This window comes from Notolepis coatsorum (assembly GCF_963971535.1).
Source record: "Notolepis coatsorum genome assembly, chromosome: 4".
NCBI classification, from domain to species: Eukaryota; Metazoa; Chordata; class Actinopteri; order Aulopiformes; family Paralepididae; genus Notolepis; species Notolepis coatsorum.
Genome location: NC_140168.1, coordinates 142,943,810 through 142,969,587, shown reverse-complemented (window position 1 = coordinate 142,969,587; position 25,778 = coordinate 142,943,810). Strand labels below are relative to the sequence as shown.

Here is a 25,778-nt window from a genome sequence, read left to right as displayed (position 1 = left end):
CTCACCTGGGCCCACGTCCTCTCGTCTTCTAAGCACGTTAGCTTCCCTGTTGATGACACGGCGAGCGGCTCTGTCTGTCTCGGGGGCCTGCCGCTCACGCTTCATGCCGGTCGCGGCCCGCTTCGCTGGCCTTGAGGACATGAATCACTTAGCAGCCGTTTGGTGCTGAAACCCCCGCTTCCGTCACGCGATACTCCGACGGATTCCACCCTTGAGCCCTAATCCGGGGTGTGTGTGTGACACACACACACACACCCTGCACTTTCCACCACAGCAGTTTAAGAGAGGACATCTGTTTGGGGGTAGTGCGTGTGTGTGTATGCGTTCGTGCACACATTAAAGGACATGTGAACGTTTGTACCGGAACGCGTGCGGTATAATTACGCGTGTCTGCGGATGTAAATGTTTACGCATAGCGGGTTAAGTGTCTTGCTCAAGGACACTACAACACGCTGCCACCGGGAGGAGCAGGAATCGAACCAGGAACCTTATTCGTAACGTACTTGGCTTCTTAACGTCCCTACAGTATGGGCAGGCCAGAGCAGGGGGGCTGGACGTGTCCTCCCAGTGAGGCAGCTCTACTTCCTCTTCTCCTCCGAGATGAACTCTGACCCTTGAACTCGTGGAACTTCTCTCGGGTTTCGTGCTTTGGCCCCCGTCCAACTTCGCTGGAAAGCAGGTCAGTGTCCGGCATCAGTTCTGTGAGGCCGCTTTGGTCCTTCATTGAGGCGCGATGACATGGAAACGACAGGATTCACAGAAATGTTCTAGCGGGAATTTTAGTTTTGCCTTTTGATGGGTAGTTGGTCCAGTTTTAGTTTAGATTTACTTACATGTTTGATTTGAGTATTTCCTCTTTTATTGCCACTTGGAATTGGAAGTAAGTATCATTTGTATGTTCATGCGAATTTAGAAATTGCTCAATGACTGAAGATTAGAATAATTTCTGCATGAATGCTTTTGAAGTACACACGTTTTGGGAATAGCTGGTAGAAATGGCAGCTAAAACCACAGTCCTTATTGTCTTTCCGTGTCTCTCTAGACACGTTCTGTGGGAATACATTTTAAGAATATGAAATTTGAGTAACCAACAGATTAAAAAGTAGAGCAAGTCAAGATTTGATCATGTGTATTTGAATAATATGAATAATAATAGATATTTTATTGGCTTTCACAATTTTTTTTAAACCAACAGGACAGGTCAGTTGCTGAGACTTCCTCTTCACTACCAGCCTAATTGCTGTCTGTTGTCACTCATCTTTGATAGAAGCACAGCAAAGTACGTTGCGTTCGCTGGAAGTGACCGTAGAGTCCATGGAAATTAAAACCTGATGATCGATGCTGGCATCCTGCTGCGTCTCACCGGCAGTGGCCTTCGTCCATTAAATCATTTGCAAACAATCATGCTATATACGTTCACAACTTGTCATAATGATGTATCCATATATTCACAAATCAAATGCATTAAAACAAATTATTTTTTTAGATTCATCTGCTGGATTTAATCACGGTCTGCCTACTTCCTTGGAAACCTGTTCCAAGAACAACTTGTTTTTTCTCTTTATTGATCAAAGCCAATATTGAAAATTAACTACGGAGTCTTTCCAACGACAATAGATGTAAGGCTTTCAAGTCGTGTTTTACACTGGAACGCCTCCAAAGGCCTTAAGTGGTCTCTGGACCAGACTTGGAGTCTGTGTTTTAACCCCCCTCCCTCTCCTCCGACAACAGTTAAATATTGAAAGTCTCATTGAGTTAATGGTTTAGATTTTCCACCAAGATGGCTGCCTTCTCGCGGGGGTCCATCTGTGTGTATTCAGATGTGCGTGTCGCTTGGGAGCACAGCATGAAAAGCTACCATCACGTTTAGGCAAACGCCCGTGAATAGGAGCGGCTGGCCGTCGGGGGGCCACTGTGAATACAGAGCTGGTGGCCTGGCTGGGGGGGTGGGGGGGAGAGACAATACCCCCGAGCATACATGTGTGTACCGGGCTACTGCCCTCCTGGAACACACACGCACAACCCTATTGTCTTTTGCCAACGGGCGCAATCTGCTTCATGTACACACACACTCCTCTCGCATAAACAAACAAAAAATCGCTCAGATTTTTTTGTATCCAAAAACACATTCGACCCGCCGTGACTCGCAAGCGCACCGCCGTGCGTCTGGAAACGTGAGCGGGTGCGACGGAGAGAGAGAGGACAGGAGAAGGAGAGAGAGGGGGAGAGAGAGAGAAAAAAAGTTCCTCCAACTCCAAGCGCCAGAGAGGTCACAGGAGCACCACCCAATCCCAGAGCTGTTCCCATGGAGACAAGTGTGGCAGTATACAATGAGAGAGCGGGCGGCCGAGGGAGGGAGGGAGGGAGGGAGAGAAAGGGCAGGGAGGGGGGGGTGTTGGCGTCAAGGTTCGTTGGGAGGTGGGGGGGTTTGTGCAGCAGCTCTACTTAAAAGGACAGTGGGGAAGTATGATGGAGTGATAGCATAATAGTTCTAGAACCACCACCACCCCCCCAACCGACCCCCCCTGTCATTTTTGTGTCTTACAGTTCCGCCTTGTTTCAGCTGAGAGAACACCCCCTGGTGTGAGACTGCTGAGTGGTGCCTGGCTGCTGGAGAGGAGACGAGAGGTATGTGGAATTTCCATTGGCTGTGACGCGCGTCAGAGAGCAGCTCAGCCAGAGAGCAGCTCGGCGGGAGCAAGAACGAGGGGACGTTTGAAGGTTGCTGCGAGAGAGATGTCGGGTTATTTACGCTCGACTCGGGTGGGGTGGGGGGGGGGGTAGTGATTCCCTATCGATGGCCCTTCTCGCGCGGCGCAAATCCTGCTCGCTAGCAGCGACGAGACGGCCGACGGGTTGGGGGGTAAACTGTGGTTTGAGTAATCGAACTAAAATGGAATCTCGATTTTCTGGAGAGGCGCTCATTCGATCGACTTCACACTTGGCGGGCGTGTCGCGGCGGGCCCGGGAGAGTTAGGTGTGGAGGACCGGTATGGTGGTGGGGGGAGCGATCAGGCCCTGTTTGCGAACGGGCTAAAAAAGGGCCTGTTATGCAAACAACACACACTAACCTGAAACACACGCTAACCTGAAACACACGCTAATGTGAAACACACACTAACATGAAACACTCACTAATCTGAAACCCTCGCTAACATGAAACACGCTAACCTGAAACACACGCTAACATGAAACACACACTAACATGAAACACACGCTAACCTGAAACACACACTAACCTGAAACACACACTAACCTGAAACACACACTAACATGAAACACACACTAACCTGAAACACACGCTAACATGAAACACACACTAACATGAAACACACGCTAACCTGAAACACACACTAACCTGAAACACACTAACCTGAAACACACACTAACATGAAACACACACTAACCGGAAACACACACTAACATAAAACACACGCTAACCTGAAACACACACTAACCTGAAACACACACTAACCTGAAACACACACTAACATGAAACACACACTAACCTGAAACACACGCTAATGTGAAACACACACTAACATGAAACACACACTAACCTGAAACACACACTAACCTGAAACACACACTAACATGAAACACTCACTAATCTGAAACCCTCGCTAACATGAAACACACACTAACCTGAAACACACACTAACATGAAACACACACTAACCTGAAACACACACTAACCTGAAACACACTAACATGAAACACACGCTAACCTGAAACACACGCTAACATGAAACACACACTAACCTGAAACACGCGCTAACCTGAAACACACGCTAACCTGAAACACACGCTAACATGAAACACACGCTAACCTTAAACACACACTAACCTGAAACACACACTAACCTGAAACACACACTAACATGAAACACACACTAACCTGAAACACACTAACATGAAACACACACTAACATGAAACACACACTAACATGAAACACACACTAACATGAAACACACTAACATGAAACACACACTAACATGAAACACGCTAACCTGAAACACACGCTAACATGAAACACACACTAACATGAAACACACGCTAACATGAAACACACTAACATGAAACACACTAACATGAAACACACACTAACATGAAACACACACTAACATGAAACACACGCTAACATGAAACACACGCTAACATGAAACACACTAACATGAAACACACACTAACCTGAAACACACTAACATGAAACACACACTAACATGAAACACACACTAACATGAAACACACACTAACATGAAACACACACTAACCTGAAACACACACTAACCTGAAACACACGCTAATGTGAAACACACGCTAACATGAAACACACGCTAACATGAAACACACACTAACCTGAAACACACGCTAACCTGAAACACACACTAACATGAAACACACACTAACATGAAACACACTAACATGAAACACACGCTAACATGAAACACACTAACATGAAACACACGCTAACATGAAACACACTAACATGAAACACACACTAACCTGAAACACACACTAACATGAAACACACGCTAACATGAAACACACACTAACCTGAAACACACGCTAACCTGAAACACACACTAACATGAAACACACACTAACCTGAAACACACACTAACCTGAAACACACACTAACCTGAAACACACGCTAATGTGAAACACACGCTAACATGAAACACACGCTAACATGAAACACACACTAACCTGAAACACACGCTAACCTGAAACACACACTAACATGAAACACACACTAACCTGAAACACACACTAACATGAAACACACACTAACCTGAAACACACACTAACCTGAAACACACACTAACATGAAACACACACTAACCTGAAACACACACTAACCTGAAACACACACTAACATGAAACACACACTAACATGAAACACACACTAACCTGAAATACACTAACATGAAACACACACTAACATGAAACACACACTAACATGAAACACTAACATGAAACACACACTAACATGAAGCACACGCTAACATGAAATACACACTAACATGAAACACACTAACCCAAACACACTAACATGAAACACACACTAACATGAAACACACACTAACATGAAACACACACTAACATGAAACACACTAACATGAAACACACGCTAACATGAAACACACTAACATGAAACACACACTAACATGAAACACACGCTAACCTGAAACACACACTAACATGAAACACACGCTAACATGAAACACACACTAACATGAAACACACACTAACCTGAAACACAGGCTAACATGAAACACACACTAACCTGAAACACACACTAACATGAAACACATGCTAACATGAAACACATACTAACATGAAACACACACTAACATGAAACACACACTAACCTGAAACACACACTAACCTAAAACACACACTAACCTGAAACACACACTAACCTGAAACACACGCTAACCTGAAACACACGCTAACATGAAACACACGCTAACCTGAAACACACACTAACATGAAACACACGCTAACCTGAAACACACACTAACATGAAACACACACTAACATGAAACACACACTAACCTGAAACACACACTAACATGAAACACACGCTAACATGAAACACACACTAACCTGAAACACACACTAACCTGAAACACACGCTAACCTTAAACACACACTAACCTGAAACACACACTAACCTGAAACACACACTAACATGAAACACACACTAACCTGAAACACACTAACATGAAACACACACTAACATGAAACACACACTAACATGAAACACACACTAACATGAAACACACTAACATGAAACACACACTAACATGAAACACGCTAACCTGAAACACACGCTAACATGAAACACACACTAACATGAAACACACGCTAACATGAAACACACTAACATGAAACACACTAACATGAAACACACACTAACATGAAACACACACTAACATGAAACACACGCTAACATGAAACACACGCTAACATGAAACACACTAACATGAAACACACACTAACCTGAAACACACTAACATGAAACACACACTAACATGAAACACACACTAACATGAAACACACACTAACATGAAACACACTAACATGAAACACACTAACATGAAACACACACTAACATGAAACACACACTAACATGAAACACACACTAACCTGAAACACACACTAATGTGAAACACACGCTAACATGAAACACACGCTAACCTGAAACACACACTAACATGAAACACACACTAACATGAAACACACACTAACATGAAACACACACTAACCTGAAACACACACTAACATGAAACACACACTAACCTGAAACACACACTAACCTGAAACACACAGTAACATGAAACACACACTAACCTGAAACACACACTAACCTGAAACACACACTAACATGAAACACACACTAACCTGAAACACACACTAACATGAAACACACACTAACCTGAAACACACGCTAACATGAAACACACACTAACCTGAAACACACACTAACCTGAAACACACACTAACCTGAAACACACGCTAATGTGAAACACACGCTAACATGAAACACACGCTAACATGAAACACACACTAACCTGAAACACACGCTAACCTGAAACACACACTAACATGAAACACACACTAACATGAAACACACTAACATGAAACACACGCTAACTTAATAGGTATATATAATTGGGTGTCATCAGCGTAAAAGTGAAAGTTTATGCCAAATTTGCGTATGATATCGCCGAGGGGTAGCATGTAAATCGAACACACACTAACCTGAAACACACACTAACATGAAACACACGCTAACATGAAACACACACTAACCTGAAACACACACTAACATGAAACACACACTAACATGAAACACACACTAACATGAAACACACGCTAACATGAAACACACACTAACCTGAAACACACACTAACATGAAACACACGCTAACATGAAACACACACTAACATGAAACACACACTAACCTGAAACACACACTAACCTGAAACACACGCTAACCTGAAACACGCTAACATGAAACACATGCTAACATGAAACACATGCTAACCTGAAACACACGCTAACATGAAACACACGCTAACCTGAAACACACACTAACATGAAACACACACTAACATGAAACACACACTAACCTGAAACACACACTAACATGAAACACACGCTAACATGAAACACACACTAACCTGAAACACACACTAACCTGAAACACACACTAACATGAAACACACACTAACCTGAAATACACTAACATGAAACACACACTAACATGAAACACACACTAACATGAAACACACTAACATGAAACACACACTAACATGAAACACACTAACATGAAACACACGCTAACATGAAACACACGCTAACATGAAACACACACTAACATGAAACACACGTTAACATGAAACACATGCTAACATGAAACACACGCTAACATGAAACACACTAACATGAAACACACACTAACATGAAACACACACTAACATGAAACACACACTAACATGAAACATACGCTAACATGAAACACACACTAACATGAAACACACTAACCTGAAACACACACTAACCTGAAATACACACTAACCTGAAACACACACTCACGCTAACCTGAAACACACGCTAACATGAAACACACACTAACATGAAACACACACTAACCTGAAACACACACTAACATGAAACACACGCTAACATGAAACACACACTAACCTGAAACACACGCTAACCTGAAACACACACTAACATGAAACACACACTAACCTGAAACACACACTAACCTGAAACACACACTAACCTGAAACACACGCTAATGTGAAACACACGCTAACATGAAACACACGCTAACATGAAACACACACTAACCTGAAACACACGCTAACCTGAAACACACACTAACATGAAACACACACTAACCTGAAACACACACTAACATGAAACACACGCTAACATGAAACACACACTAACCTGAAACACACACTAACATGAAACACACACTAACCTGAAACACACTAACCTGAAACACACACTAACATGAAACACACACTAACCTGAAACACACACTAACATGAAACACACACTAACCTGAAACACACACTAACCTGAAACACACACTAACATGAAACACACGCTAATGTGAAACACACGCTAACATGAAACACACGCTAACATGAAACACACACTAACCTGAAACACACGCTAACCTGAAACACACTAACATGAAACACACACTAACCTGAAACACACACTAACCTGAAACACACACTAATCTGAAACACACACTAACATGAAACACACACTAACCTGAAACACACACTAACCTGAAACACACGCTAACATGAAACACACGCTAACCTGAAACACACGCTAACATGAAACACACGCTAACATGAAACACACACTAACATGAAACACACGCTAACATGAAACACACACTAACATGAAACACACACTAACCTGAAACACACGCTAACATGAAACACACACTAACCTGAAACACACACTAACATGAAACACACGCTAACATGAAACACACGCTAACATGAAACACACACTAACCTGAAACACACACTAACCTGAAACACACACTAACCTGAAACACTAACCTGAAACACATGCTAACATGAAACACACGCTAACATGAAACACACGCTAACATGAAACACACGCTAACCTGAAACACACGCTAACATGAAACACACGCTAACCTGAAACACACACTAACATGAAACACACACTAACATGAAACACACACTAACCTGAAACACACACTAACATGAAACACACGCTAACATGAAACACACACTAACCTGAAACACACACTAACCTGAAACACACACTAACATGAAACACACACTAACATGAAACACACACTAACCTGAAACACACTAACATGAAACACACACTAACATGAAACACACACTAACATGAAACACACTAACATGAAACACACGCTAACATGAAACACTAACATGAAACACACACTAACATGAAGCACACGCTAATATGAAACACACACTAACATGAAACACACTAACCCAAACACACTAACATGAAACACACACTAACATGAAACACACACTAACATGAAACACACACTAACATGAAACACACTAACATGAAACACACTAACATGAAACACACTAACATGAAACACACACTAACATGAAACACACGCTAACATGAAACACACACTAACATGAAACACACACTAACCTGAAACACACGCTAACATGAAACACACACTAACCTGAAACACACACTAACATGAAACACATGCTAACATGAAACACACGCTAACATGAAACACACACTAACATGAAACACACACTAACCTGAAACACACACTAACCTAAAACACACACTAACCTGAAACACACGCTAACCTGAAACACACGCTAACATGAAACACACGATAACATGAAACACATCCTAACCTGAAACACACGCTAACATGAAACACACGCTAACCTGAAACACACACTAACATGAAACACACACTAACATGAAACACACACTAACCTGAAACACACACTAACATGAAACACACGCTAACATGAAACACACACTAACCTGAAACACACACTAACCTGAAACACACACTAACACGAAACACACACTAACATGAAACACACACTAACCTGAAACACACTAACATGAAACACACACTAACATGAAACACACGCTAACATGAAACACACACTAACATGAAACACACACTAACCTGAAACACACTAACATGAAACACACACTAACATGAAACACACACTAACATGAAACACACACTAAGATGAAACACACTAACATGAAACACACGCTAACATGAAACACACTAACATGAAACACACACTAACATGAAACACGCTAACCTGAAACACACGCTAACATGAAACACACACTAACATGAAACATACGCTAACATGAAACACACACTAACATGAAACACACACTAACATGAAACACACGCTAACATGAAACACACACTAACATGAAACACACGCTAACATGAAACACACACTAAGATGAAACACACACTAACCTGAAACACACTAACATGAAACACACACTAACATGAAACACACACTAACATGAAACACACACTAACATGAAACACACTAACATGAAACACACGCTAACATGAAACACACTAACATGAAACACACGCTAACATGAAACACACTAACATGAAACACACACTAACATGAAACACACACTAACATGAAACACACACTAACATGAAACACACACTAACCTGAAACACACACTAACCTGAAACACACACTAACATGAAACACACACTAACCTGAAACACACGCTAACATGAAACACACACTAACCTGAAACACACGCTAATGTGAAACACACGCTAACATGAAACACACGCTAACATGAAACACACACTAACCTGAAACACACGCTAACCTGAAACACACACTAACATGAAACACACACTAACCTGAAACACACACTAACATGAAACACACACTAACCTGAAACACACACTAACCTGAAACACACACTAACATGAAACACACACTAACCTGAAACACACACTAACCTGAAACACACACTAACATGAAACACACACTAACCTGAAACACACACTAACATGAAACACACACTAACCTGAAACACACTAACATGAAACACACACTAACATGAAACACACTAACATGAAACACACTAACATGAAACACACTAACATGAAACACACGCTAACATGAAACACACTAACATGAAACACACACTAACATGAAACACACACTAACATGAAACACACACTAACCTGAAACACACACTAACCTGAAACACACACTAACATGAAACACACACTAACCTGAAACACACGCTAACATGAAACACACACTAACCTGAAACACACACTAACTTGAAACACACGCTAATGTGAAACACACGCTAACATGAAACACACGCTAACATGAAACACACACTAACCTGAAACACACGCTAACCTGAAACACACACTAACATGAAACACACACTAACCTGAAACACACACTAACATGAAACACACACTAACCTGAAACACACACTAACCTGAAACACACACTAACATGAAACACACACTAACCTGAAACACACACTAACCTGAAACACACTAACATGAAACACACACTAACCTGAAACACACACTAACATGAAACACACACTAACCTGAAACACACGCTAACATGAAACACACACTAACCTGAAACACACACTAACCTGAAACACACACTAACATGAAACACACGCTAACATGAAATACACACTAACCTGAAACACACATTAACCTGAAACACACACTAACATGAAACACACACTAACGTGAAACACACACTAACATGAAACACACGCTAACATGAAACACACACTAACCTGAAACACACACTAACATGAAACACACGCTAACATGAAACACACACTAACATGAAACACACACTAACATGAAACACACACTAACATGAAACACACACTAACCTGAAACACACGCTAACCTGAAACACGCTAACATGAAACACATGCTAACATGAAACACACGCTAACCTGAAACACACGCTAACATGAAACACACGCTAACCTGAAACACACACTAACATGAAACACACACTAACATGAAACACACACTAACCTGAAACACACACTAACATGAAACACACGCTAACATGAAACACACACTAACCTGAAACACACACTAACCTGAAACACACACTAACATGAAACACACACTAACATGAAACACACACTAACCTGAAACACACTAACATGAAACACACACTAACATGAAACACACACTAACATGAAACACACTAACATGAAACACACTAACATGAAACACACTAACATGAAACACACGCTAACATGAAACACACTAACATGAAACACACTAACATGAAACACACTAACATGAAACACACGCTAACATGAAACACTAACATGAAACACACACTAACATGAAACACACGTTAACATGAAACACACGCTAACATGAAACACACTAACATGAAATGCTAACATGAAACACACTAACATGAAACACACACTAACATGAAACACACACTAACATGAAACACACACTAACATGAAACACACACTAACCTAAAACACACACTAACCTGAAACACACACTAACCTGAAACACACACTCACGCTAACCTGAAACACACACTAACATGAAACACACGCTAACATGAAACACACGCTAACCTGAAACACACGCTAACATGAAACACACGCTAACATGAAACACACACTAACATGAAACACACACTAACCTGAAACACACACTAACCTGAAACACACGCTAACATGAAACACACACTAACATGAAACACACACTAACATGAAACACACACTAACATGAAACACACACTAACATGAAACACACACTAACCTGAAACACACACTAACATGAAACACACGCTAACATGAAACACACACTAACATGAAACACACACTAACCTGAAACACACGCTAACATGAAACACACACTAACCTAAAACACACACTAACATGAAACACATGCTAACATGAAACACACACTAACATGAAACACACACTAACCTGAAACACACACTAACCTGAAACACACACTAACCTGAAACACACACTAACCTGAAACACACGCTAACATGAAACACACACTAACATGAAACACACGCTAACATGAAACACACGCTAACCTGAAACACACGCTAACATGAAACACACGCTAACCTGAAACACACACTAACATGAAACACACACTAACATGAAACACACACTAACCTGAAACACACACTAACATGAAACACACGCTAACATGAAACACACACTAACCTGAAACACACACTAACCTGAAACACACACTAACATGAAACACACACTAACATGAAACACACACTAACCTGAAACACACTAACATGAAACACACACTAACATGAAACACACACTAACATGAAACACACTAACATGAAACACACGCTAACATGAAACACTAACATGAAACACACACTAACATGAAGCACACGCTAACATGAAACACACACTAACATGAAACACACTAACCCAAACACACTAACATGAAACACACACTAACATGAAACACACACTAACATGAAACACACACTAACATGAAACACACTAACATGAAACACACACTAACATGAAACACACGCTAACCTGAAACACACACTAACATGAAACACACGCTAACATGAAACACACACTAACCTAAAACACACGCTAACATGAAACACACACTAACCTGAAACACACACTAACATGAAACACACGCTAACATGAAACACACACTAACATGAAACACACACTAACATGAAACACACACTAACCTGAAACACACACTAACCTAAAACACACACTAACCTGAAACACACACTAACCTGAAACACACGCTAACCTGAAACACACACTAACATGAAACACGCTAACATGAAACACACGCTAACCTGAAACACACGCTAACATGAAACACACGCTAACCTGAAACACACACTAACATGAAACACACACTAACATGAAACACACACTAACCTGAAACACACACTAACATGAAACACACGCTAACATGAAACACACACTAACCTGAAACACACACTAACCTGAAACACACACTAACCTGAAACACACACTAACATGAAACACACACTAACATGAAACACACACTAACCTGAAACACACTAACATGAAACACACACTAACATGAAACACACTAACATGAAACACACACTAACATGAAACACACGCTAACATGAAACACACACTAACATGAAACACACACTAACATGAAACCACTAACATGAAACACACACTAACATGAAACACACACTAACATGAAACACACACTAACATGAAACACACGCTAACATGAAACACACTAACATGAAACACACACTAACATGAAACACGCTAACCTGAAACACACGCTAACATGAAACACACACTAACATGAAACACACGCTAACATGAAACACACTAACATGAAACACACTAACATGAAACACACACTAACATGAAACACACACTAACATGAAACACACGCTAACATGAAACACACACTAACATGAAACACACGCTAACATGAAACACACACTAACATGAAACACACACTAACCTGAAACACACTAACATGAAACACACACTAACATGAAACACACACTAACATGAAACACACACTAACATGAAACACACTAACATGAAACACACGCTAACATGAAACACACTAACATGAAACACACGCTAACATGAAACACACTAACATGAAACACACACTAACATGAAACACACACTAACATGAAACACACACTAACATGAAACACACACTAACCTGAAACACACTAACCTGAAACACACTAACCTGAAACACACACTAACATGAAACACACACTAACCTGAAACACACGCTAACATGAAACACACACTAACCTGAAACACACACTAACCTGAAACACACGCTAATGTGAAACACACGCTAACATGAAACACACGCTAACATGAAACACACACTAACCTGAAACACACACTAACATGAAACACACACTAACCTGAAACACACACTAACATGAAACACACACTAACATGAAACACACACTAACATGAAACACACACTAACCTGAAACACACACTAACCTGAAACACACACTAACATGAAACACACACTAACCTGAAACACACACTAACATGAAACACACACTAACCTGAAACACACGCTAACATGAAACACACACTAACCTGAAACACACACTAACCTGAAACACACACTAACCTGAAACACACGCTAATGTGAAACACACGCTAACATGAAACACACGCTAACATGAAACACACACTAACCTGAAACCCACGCTAACCTGAAACACACACTAACATGAAACACACATGAAACACACACTAACCTGAAACACACACTAACCTGAAACACACACTAATCTGAAACACACACTAACCTGAAACACACACTAACATGAAACACACACTAACCTGAAACACACACTAATCTGAAACACACACTAACCTGAAACACACACTAACATGAAACACACACTAACCTGAAACACACACTAACCTGAAACACACGCTAATGTGAAACACACGCTAACATGAAACACACGCTAACATGAAACACACACTAACCTGAAACACACACTAACCTGAAACACACGCTAACCTGAAACACACACTAACCTGAAACACACGCTAATGTGAAACACACGCTAACATGAAACACACGCTAACATGAAACACACACTAACCTGAAACACACACTAACCTGAAACCCACGCTAACCTGAAACACACACTAACATGAAACACACATGAAACACACACTAACCTGAAACACACACTAACCTGAAACACACACTAATCTGAAACACACACTAACCTGAAACACACACTAACATGAAACACACACTAACCTGAAACACACACTAATCTGAAACACACACTAACCTGAAACACACACTAACATGAAACACACACTAACCTGAAACACACACTAACCTGAAACACACGCTAATGTGAAACACACGCTAACATGAAACACACGCTAACATGAAACACACACTAACCTGAAACACACACTAACCTGAAACACACGCTAACCTGAAACACACACTAACATGAAACACACACTAACATGAAACACACACTAACCTGAAACACACACTAACATGAAACACACGCTAACATGAAACACACACTAACCTGAAACACACACTAACCTGAAACACACACTAACCTGAAACACACACTAACATGAAACACACACTAACATGAAACACACACTAACCTGAAACACACTAACATGAAACACACACTAACATGAAACACACACTAACCTGAAACACACACTAACCTGAAACACACACTAACATGAAACACACACTAACCTGAAACACACGCTAACATGAAACACACACTAACCTGAAACACACACTAACTTGAAACACACGCTAATGTGAAACACACGCTAACATGAAACACACGCTAACATGAAACACACACTAACCTGAAACACACGCTAACCTGAAACACACACTAACATGAAACACACACTAACCTGAAACACACACTAACATGAAACACACACTAACCTGAAACACACACTAACCTGAAACACACACTAACATGAAACACACACTAACCTGAAACACACACTAACCTGAAACACACTAACATGAAACACACACTAACCTGAAACACACACTAACATGAAACACACACTAACCTGAAACACACGCTAACATGAAACACACACTAACCTGAAACACACACTAACCTGAAACACACACTAACATGAAACACACGCTAACATGAAATACACACTAACCTGAAACACACATTAACCTGAAACACACACTAACATGAAACACACACTAACGTGAAACACACACTAACATGAAACACACGCTAACATGAAACACACACTAACCTGAAACACACACTAACATGAAACACACGCTAACATGAAACACACACTAACATGAAACACACACTAACATGAAACACACACTAACATGAAACACAAACTAACCTGAAACACACGCTAACCTGAAACACGCTAACATGAAACACATGCTAACATGAAACACACGCTAACCTGAAACACACGCTAACATGAAACACACGCTAACCTGAAACACACACTAACATGAAACACACACTAACATGAAACACACACTAACCTGAAACACACACTAACATGAAACACACGCTAACATGAAACACACACTAACCTGAAACACACACTAACCTGAAACACACACTAACATGAAACACACACTAACATGAAACACACACTAACCTGAAACACACTAACATGAAACACACACTAACATGAAACACACACTAACATGAAACACACTAACATGAAACACACTAACATGAAACACACTAACATGAAACACACGCTAACATGAAACACACTAACATGAAACACACTAACATGAAACACACTAACATGAAACACACGCTAACATGAAACACTAACATGAAACACACACTAACATGAAACACACGTTAACATGAAACACACGCTAACATGAAACACACTAACATGAAATGCTAACATGAAACACACTAACATGAAACACACACTAACATGAAACACACACTAACATGAAACACACACTAACATGAAACACACACTAACCTAAAACACACACTAACCTGAAACACACACTAACCTGAAACACACACTCACGCTAACCTGAAACACACACTAACATGAAACACACGCTAACATGAAACACACGCTAACCTGAAACACACGCTAACATGAAACACACGCTAACATGAAACACACACTAACATGAAACACACACTAACCTGAAACACACACTAACCTGAAACACACGCTAACATGAAACACACACTAACATGAAACACACACTAACATGAAACACACACTAACATGAAACACACACTAACATGAAACACACACTAACCTGAAACACACACTAACATGAAACACACGCTAACATGAAACACACACTAACATGAAACACACACTAACCTGAAACACACGCTAACATGAAACACACACTAACCTAAAACACACACTAACATGAAACACATGCTAACATGAAACACACACTAACATGAAACACACACTAACCTGAAACACACACTAACCTGAAACACACACTAACCTGAAACACACACTAACCTGAAACACACGCTAACATGAAACACACACTAACATGAAACACACGCTAACATGAAACACACGCTAACCTGAAACACACGCTAACATGAAACACACGCTAACCTGAAACACACACTAACATGAAACACACACTAACATGAAACACACACTAACCTGAAACACACACTAACATGAAACACACGCTAACATGAAACACACACTAACCTGAAACACACACTAACCTGAAACACACACTAACATGAAACACACACTAACATGAAACACACACTAACCTGAAACACACTAACATGAAACACACACTAACATGAAACACACACTAACATGAAACACACTAACATGAAACACACGCTAACATGAAACACTAACATGAAACACACACTAACATGAAGCACACGCTAACATGAAACACACACTAACATGAAACACACTAACCCAAACACACTAACATGAAACACACACTAACATGAAACACACACTAACATGAAACACACACTAACATGAAACACACACTAACATGAAACACACTAACATGAAACACACACTAACATGAAACACACGCTAACCTGAAACACACACTAACATGAAACACACGCTAACATGAAACACACACTAACCTAAAACACACGCTAACATGAAACACACACTAACCTGAAACACACACTAACATGAAACACACGCTAACATGAAACACACACTAACATGAAACACACACTAACATGAAACACACACTAACCTGAAACACACACTAACCTAAAACACACACTAACCTGAAACACACACTAACCTGAAACACACGCTAACCTGAAACACACACTAACATGAAACACGCTAACATGAAACACACGCTAACCTGAAACACACGCTAACATGAAACACACGCTAACCTGAAACACACACTAACATGAAACACACACTAACATGAAACACACACTAACCTGAAACACACACTAACATGAAACACACGCTAACATGAAACACACACTAACCTGAAACACACACTAACCTGAAACACACACTAACCTGAAACACACACTAACATGAAACACACACTAACATGAAACACACACTAACCTGAAACACACTAACATGAAACACACACTAACATGAAACACACTAACATGAAACACACACTAACATGAAACACACGCTAACATGAAACACACACTAACATGAAACACACACTAACATGAAACCACTAACATGAAACACACACTAACATGAAACACACACTAACATGAAACACACACTAACATGAAACACACGCTAACATGAAACACACTAACATGAAACACACACTAACATGAAACACGCTAACCTGAAACACACGCTAACATGAAACACACACTAACATGAAACACACGCTAACATGAAACACACTAACATGAAACACACTAACATGAAACACACACTAACATGAAACACACACTAACATGAAACACACGCTAACATGAAACACACACTAACATGAAACACACGCTAACATGAAACACACACTAACATGAAACACACACTAACCTGAAACACACTAACATGAAACACACACTAACATGAAACACACACTAACATGAAACACACACTAACATGAAACACACTAACATGAAACACACGCTAACATGAAACACACTAACATGAAACACACGCTAACATGAAACACACTAACATGAAACACACACTAACATGAAACACACACTAACATGAAACACACACTAACATGAAACACACACTAACCTGAAACACACTAACCTGAAACACACTAACCTGAAACACACACTAACATGAAACACACACTAACCTGAAACACACGCTAACATGAAACACACACTAACCTGAAACACACACTAACCTGAAACACACGCTAATGTGAAACACACGCTAACATGAAACACACGCTAACATGAAACACACACTAACCTGAAACACACACTAACATGAAACACACACTAACCTGAAACACACACTAACATGAAACACACACTAACATGAAACACACACTAACATGAAACACACACTAACCTGAAACACACACTAACCTGAAACACACACTAACATGAAACACACACTAACCTGAAACACACACTAACATGAAACACACACTAACCTGAAACACACGCTAACATGAAACACACACTAACCTGAAACACACACTAACCTGAAACACACACTAACCTGAAACACACGCTAATGTGAAACACACGCTAACATGAAACACACGCTAACATGAAACACACACTAACCTGAAACCCACGCTAACCTGAAACACACACTAACATGAAACACACATGAAACACACACTAACCTGAAACACACACTAACCTGAAACACACACTAATCTGAAACACACACTAACCTGAAACACACACTAACATGAAACACACACTAACCTGAAACACACACTAATCTGAAACACACACTAACCTGAAACACACACTAACATGAAACACACACTAACCTGAAACACACACTAACCTGAAACACACGCTAATGTGAAACACACGCTAACATGAAACACACGCTAACATGAAACACACACTAACCTGAAACACACACTAACCTGAAACACACGCTAACCTGAAACACACACTAACCTGAAACACACGCTAATGTGAAACACACGCTAACATGAAACACACGCTAACATGAAACACACACTAACCTGAAACACACACTAACCTGAAACCCACGCTAACCTGAAACACACACTAACATGAAACACACATGAAACACACACTAACCTGAAACACACACTAACCTGAAACACACACTAATCTGAAACACACACTAACCTGAAACACACACTAACATGAAACACACACTAACCTGAAACACACACTAATCTGAAACACACACTAACCTGAAACACACACTAACATGAAACACACACTAACCTGAAACACACACTAACCTGAAACACACGCTAATGTGAAACACACGCTAACATGAAACACACGCTAACATGAAACACACACTAACCTGAAACACACACTAACCTGAAACACACGCTAACCTGAAACACACACTAACATGAAACACACACTAACATGAAACACACACTAACCTGAAACACACACTAACATGAAACACACGCTAACATGAAACACACACTAACCTGAAACACACACTAACCTGAAACACACACTAACCTGAAACACACACTAACATGAAACACACACTAACATGAAACACACACTAACCTGAAACACACTAACATGAAACACACACTAACATGAAACACACACTAACATGAAACACACACTAACCTGAAACACACACTAACATGAAACACACACTAACCTGAAACACACGCTAACATGAAACACACACTAACCTGAAACACACACTAACCTGAAACACACACTAACCTGAAACACACGCTAATGTGAAACACACGCTAACATGAAACACACGCTAACATGAAACACACACTAACCTGAAACCCACGCTAACCTGAAACACACACTAACATGAAACACACATGAAACACACACTAACCTGAAACACACACTAACCTGAAACACACACTAATCTGAAACACACACTAACCTGAAACACACACTAACATGAAACACACACTAACCTGAAACACACACTAATCTGAAACACACACTAACCTGAAACACACACTAACATGAAACACACACTAACCTGAAACACACACTAACCTGAAACACACGCTAATGTGAAACACACGCTAACATGAAACACACGCTAACATGAAACACACACTAACCTGAAACACACACTAACCTGAAACACACGCTAACCTGAAACACACACTAACATGAAACACACACTAACATGAAACACACACTAACCTGAAACACACACTAACATGAAACACACGCTAACATGAAACACACACTAACCTGAAACACACACTAACCTGAAACACACACTAACCTGAAACACACACTAACATGAAACACACACTAACATGAAACACACACTAACCTGAAACACACTAACATGAAACACACACTAACATGAAACACACACTAACATGAAACACACTAACATGAAACACACGCTAACATGAAACACTAACATGAAACACACACTAACATGAAGCACACGCTAACATGAAACACACACTAACATGAAACACACTAACCCAAACACACTAACATGAAACACACACTAACATGAAACACACACTAACATGAAACACACACTAACATGAAACACACTAACATGAAACACACGCTAACATGAAACACACTAACATGAAACACACACTAACATGAAACACACGCTAACCTGAAACACACACTAACATGAAACACACGCTAACATGAAACACACACTAACCTAAAACACACGCTAACATGAAACACACACTAACCTGAAACACACACTAACATGAAACACACGCTAACATGAAACACACACTAACATGAAACACACACTAACATGAAACACACACTAACCTGAAACACACACTAACCTAAAACACACACTAACCTGAAACACACACTAACATGAAACACACGCTAACCTGAAACACACGCTAACATGAAACACACGCTAACATGAAACACACGCTAACCTGAAACACACGCTAACATGAAACACACGCTAACCTGAAACACACACTAACATGAAACACACACTAACATGAAACACACACTAACCTGAAACACACAATAACATGAAACACACGCTAACATGAAACACACACTAACCTGAAACACACACTAACCTTAAACACACACTAACCTGAAACACACACTAACATGAAACACACACTAACATGAAACACACACTAACCTGAAACACACTAACATGAAACACACACTAACATGAAACACACTAACATGAAACACACACTAACATGAAACACACACTAACCTGAAACACACTAACATGAAACACACACTAACATGAAACACACACTAACATGAAACACACTAACATGAAACACACGCTAACATGAAACACACTAACATGAAACACACACTAACATGAAACACGCTAACCTGAAACACACGCTAACATGAAACACACACTAACATGAAACACACACTAACATGAAACACACTAACATGAAACACACTAACATGAAACACACACTAACATGAAACACACACTAACATGAAACACACGCTAACATGAAACACACACTAACATGAAACACACGCTAACATGAAACACACACTAACATGAAACACACTAACCTGAAACACACTAACATGAAACACACACTAACATGAAACACACACTAACATGAAACACACTAACATGAAACACACACTAACATGAAACACACTAACATGAAACACACGCTAACATGAAACACACTAACATGAAACACACACTAACATGAAACACACACTAACATGAAACACACCCTAACCTGAAACACACACTAACCTGAAACACACTAACCTGAAACACACACTAACATGAAACACACACTAACCTGAAACACACGCTAACATGAAACACACACTAACCTGAAACACACACTAACCTGAAACACACGCTAATGTGAAACACACGCTAACATGAAACACACGCTAACATGAAACACACACTAACCTGAAACACACGCTAACCTGAAACACACACTAACATGAAACACACACTAACCTGAAACACACACTAACATGAAACACACACTAACCTGAAACACACACTAACATGAAACACACACTAACCTGAAACACACACTAACCTGAAACACACACTAACATGAAACACACACTAACCTGAAACACACACTAACATGAAACACACACTAACCTGAAACACACGCTAACATGAAACACACACTAACCTGAAACACACACTAACCTGAAACACACGCTAATGTGAAACACACGCTAACATGAAACACACGCTAACATGAAACACACACTAACCTGAAACACACGCTAACCTGAAACAAACACTAACATGAAACACACACTAACCTGAAACACACACTAACCTGAAACACACACTAATCTGAAACACACACTAACCTGAAACACACACTAACCTGAAACACACACTAACCTGAAACACACTAACCTGAAACACACACTAACATGAAACACACACTAACCTGAAACACACGCTAACATGAAACACACACTAACCTGAAACACACACTAACCTGAAACACACGCTAATGTGAAACACACGCTAACATGAAACACACGCTAACATGAAACACACACTAACATGAAACACACGCTAACCTGAAACACACACTAACATGAAACACACACTAACCTGAAACACACACTAACATGAAACACACACTAACCTGAAACACACACTAACATGAAACACACACTAACCTGAAACACACACTAACATGAAACACACACTAACCTGAAACACACACTAACATGAAACACACACTAACCTGAAACACACGCTAACATGAAACACACACTAACCTGAAACACACACTAACCTGAAACACACACTAACCTGAAACACACGCTAATGTGAAACACACGCTAACATGAAACACACGCTAACATGAAACACACACTAACCTGAAACACACGCTAACCTGAAACACACACTAACATGAAACACACACTAACCTGAAACACACACTAACATGAAACACACACTAACCTGAAACACACACTAACATGAAACACACACTAACCTGAAACACACACTAACCTGAAACACACACTAACATGAAACACACACTAACCTGAAACACACACTAACATGAAACACACACTAACCTGAAACACACGCTAACATGAAACACACACTAACCTGAAACACACACTAACCTGAAACACACACTAACCTGAAACACACGCTAATGTGAAACACACGCTAACATGAAACACACGCTAACATGAAACACACACTAACCTGAAACACACGCTAACCTGAAACACACACTAACATGAAACACACACTAACCTGAAACACACACTAACCTGAAACACACACTAACCTGAAACACACACTAACATGAAACACACACTAACCTGAAACACACACTAACCTGAAACACACGCTAATGTGAAACACACGCTAACATGAAACACACGCTAACATGAAACACACACTAACCTGAAACACACGCTAACCTGAAACACACACTAACATGAAACACACACTAACCTGAAACACACACTAACATGAAACACACACTAACCTGAAACACACACTAACATGAAACACACACTAACCTGAAACACACACTAACCTGAAACACACACTAACATGAAACACACACTAACCTGAAACACACACTAACATGAAACACACACTAACCTGAAACACACGCTAACATGAAACACACACTAACCTGAAACACACACTAACCTGAAACACACGCTAATGTGAAACACACGCTAACATGAAACACACGCTAACATGAAACACACACTAACCTGAAACACACGCTAACCTGAAACAAACACTAACATGAAACACACACTAACCTGAAACACACACTAACCTGAAACACACACTAATCTGAAACACACACTAACCTGAAACACACACTAACCTGAAACACACACTAACCTGAAACACACTAACCTGAAACACACACTAACATGAAACACACACTAACATGAAACACACACTAACCTGAAACACACGCTAACATGAAACACACACTAACCTGAAACACACACTAACCTGAAACACACGCTAATGTGAAACACACGCTAACATGAAACACACGCTAACATGAAACACACACTAACATGAAACACACGCTAACCTGAAACACACACTAACATGAAACACACACTAACCTGAAACACACACTAACATGAAACACACACTAACCTGAAACACACACTAACATGAAACACACACTAACCTGAAACACACACTAACATGAAACACACACTAACCTGAAACACACACTAACATGAAACACACACTAACCTGAAACACACGCTAACATGAAACACACACTAACCTGAAACACACACTAACCTGAAACACACACTAACCTGAAACACACGCTAATGTGAAACACACGCTAACATGAAACACACGCTAACATGAAACACACACTAACCTGAAACACACGCTAACCTGAAACACACACTAACATGAAACACACACTAACCTGAAACACACACTAACATGAAACACACACTAACCTGAAACACACACTAACATGAAACA

The 25,778-nt window shown here is 40.2% G+C and overlaps 1 protein-coding gene across 1 annotated transcript in view; it reads left to right on the top strand.

The window, feature by feature from the left end:
* Positions 1-2,596: 2,596 nt before the first annotated feature.
* The window catches only part of zbtb4 (zinc finger and BTB domain containing 4), a 50,485-nt gene continuing 27,303 nt past the window's right edge, over positions 2,597-25,778 (top strand). The window contains exon 1 of the mRNA XM_084312996.1: positions 2,597-2,628. The gene's annotated coding sequence lies outside the window, so the exon portion shown is untranslated. The remainder of the gene's footprint in view (positions 2,629-25,778) is intronic.